Below are 2,630 nucleotides of genomic sequence, written 5' to 3'. Positions count from 1 at the left end.
TTGAAAAAAAAAGAGATGAAAAAAAAGAGATGAAAAAAAAAAATAAAAATAAAAATTGAGACCAGACCATTTGACCAAAAGGAATAAATTCAATAAAGTCGACCACTGGTACCCTTGTATATGCGAGTTGTGTTGACCTAGAGTTAGGTTATCGACCACTGGTTCCCTTGTATATGCCGGTGTGTTGATATTAGTTAGACTAGTACCTCAATCCATTAGGATAGGTTCATTTTAGCGGAGGCCTTCAGACATATATGGGAAACTCCATTCACTTAGTAAACATCAAAACCATCTATGTTTTTCTATATCCATCTTCTTGATCTATCCATGTGATTAGTTTTGACTCCGGATATTGATGTCCATAGTGCAACTATTTGAGTAGAGCTCTGTCACTTTATATGAATTTTAGTATGCCTGAGTGCAAACTCGTGTACATCGATTGGAATTTCACATCAGGGTACTTCCTCTTGTAGTCAATAAGTATGCCAACCAAGGAGATTCTTTAGTGCCTTCCAAGGTTCGTTGTAGATAGCTAGGGTCTGGAGTATTAAGGTTTTGTGGGTATATCTCTAGTAAGCCCTCTCGAGACTATAACTCTGCCACTAGGGACACCTAGGGGTTTAAAGGATTATTGCATACGCTAAATGCAATCGACGATGCCTGCTGATGAGTGCCTAATATTGTATATATTTATCCCTTTTTGTTGGAATTTTAACTCATCTTTTGTGCATTAATTCTACATTTTATCCCATATTCTGTATTTTCATTGTTTTCAAGAATAAATATTTTTCTTACTTAATTTTGCATTTTTAGGTAATAAATAAAGTCTGGATGAATTGCGGAGCGGAATAGAGCAGAAAAGTAGTGAAAACCCGGGAGGAATTACGCAAGGAAGCCGCAAAGAATGGAGCGCACGTCCAAAAAGCTGGAAATGGGCTCAAGAAGGAAGAATTGTTCTTAAGGAAGATATGGGCTTGGCATACCCAAGTCCCAAAACCCTTACCCAAACCCATTTTCTATATCCATACCCGCCTCCACTCTCAGCCGTTAGATTGGATCCATCTCATCATCCAATGGTCGCTTCTTCATCGTGCATCAAAATCTGAAGTCCCTGCAAAACACTACAACACCTAACTCCATCTGGTGTCGTTAATTTTGTTGTATTGTATAATCCAACGGTCGCTACAGGATCCACTTCATCTCACCGTCAGATTGATCTTTCATCTCCATATCCCACGGTCGAGATTCGCCAAACATCTAACTCGATGATCCCGCTACACACCATAGCGACCGAACCCTACACCCATTAGCCAAACACACCCTTCTCCCAAAACCATCGAATCCATCTTCTTCCCCTCTTCTGCAACAGTGACGCTCCCCCCAAATCACTCCACCATCTTCTCCCACAAATCACTCCACCATCTTCCCCCCCAAATCATTCAACCATCACCATTCGAGCCATCATTCCCCTACTCCTCTAGCTTCCTATAACATCAATTCCTCGATCTTTTCCTCTCACAGGAACCCTAGAAGAGAAATTGATGAAATAGATGAGCTAGAAAAGCAATTAGGGCATGGGAAGAACAAGAGAAGCATCAGGAGAAGGATTGGAGGCATGGGTCGACATCCACCAGTGTCAACAGTGATTAGGTAAATTTTAATAATTTTTATAAGAACCCTAATTTTTCTTATTTGGGAATTTTTTGGGGAAATCAATTGTACGTCTAATTGAAGCATGGGTTAGTCCAATTAGGGTTGTTATCATAGTTAGGTAGGATTTTATTTGATTTATTTTGTATTTTCACCAAACCCTAATTGGACTGATGTAGTCCTGATTTTTGGGAATTTTGTTCTTGGGTATAAATAGGTGTAAGGGTTGTGAATTAGAGGGGGATGCTCTCTGGACTAGCCAGTAGAAACTTGAAACAAAATTTATGCAATTCAAAATTTCAGTCTTCTTATGCAGTTACAGTTGATTGTTGTGTGTATGTTATGTTTGAATTATTTTGCATGATGAATGCTTGTGTTTGTAACATGTTGAGTATGAGCTAATTAGCAACAAGCTAAGGCTGTGATGAAGCCTTGGTGCACTGTCAAATGATAAATTGATAGGATAGGATGCCATATGCTTGTTTTTCTTGTGCATTGGGAAGAAAGCAGTGCTATGATTGCTTGTGATTGATTGTGTTGTCAAAAGACAGTCAATACTAGGGGTATTTCTGTTAGCAAGCTGTTTTTCTTTCCTTTCTATTGTATGCATTGGACTCAACTCAACCTAGGAATATGCTATCTGATTAGGACACCAGGTGGAATCTAAGCCTTAGCTTAGCCACAATTCCCTTTTTTTTTTCAGTCACTCAAGTTCAGTTCTGTGTGCTTTCAGTTCAGTTTATTTTCTTGTTCTTTTTTTCTTGCATTTTGAAGCCTTTTGTGCACTGAAGTCAGTGCACAAACTCACCTCTGCCCTTGGCCTCCAAGCCTTGGTTCTTAGCTGCTTTACCTTGCTGTTTTCTTAGCTGTTTTCTTTGCTTTACCTTGCAGCCTTGGTTCATGCCATTTGCCTTCTTTGTTTCACTGCCACTATAACATTGTGAAATTGTATCTTGTTTTACATCATTTGCTAGCTTAGG

Source organism: Papaver somniferum, unplaced genomic scaffold, assembly GCF_003573695.1.
Source record: "Papaver somniferum cultivar HN1 unplaced genomic scaffold, ASM357369v1 unplaced-scaffold_12, whole genome shotgun sequence".
Taxonomy (NCBI): Eukaryota; Viridiplantae; Streptophyta; class Magnoliopsida; order Ranunculales; family Papaveraceae; genus Papaver; species Papaver somniferum.
This window is presented reverse-complemented; position numbering follows the sequence as displayed.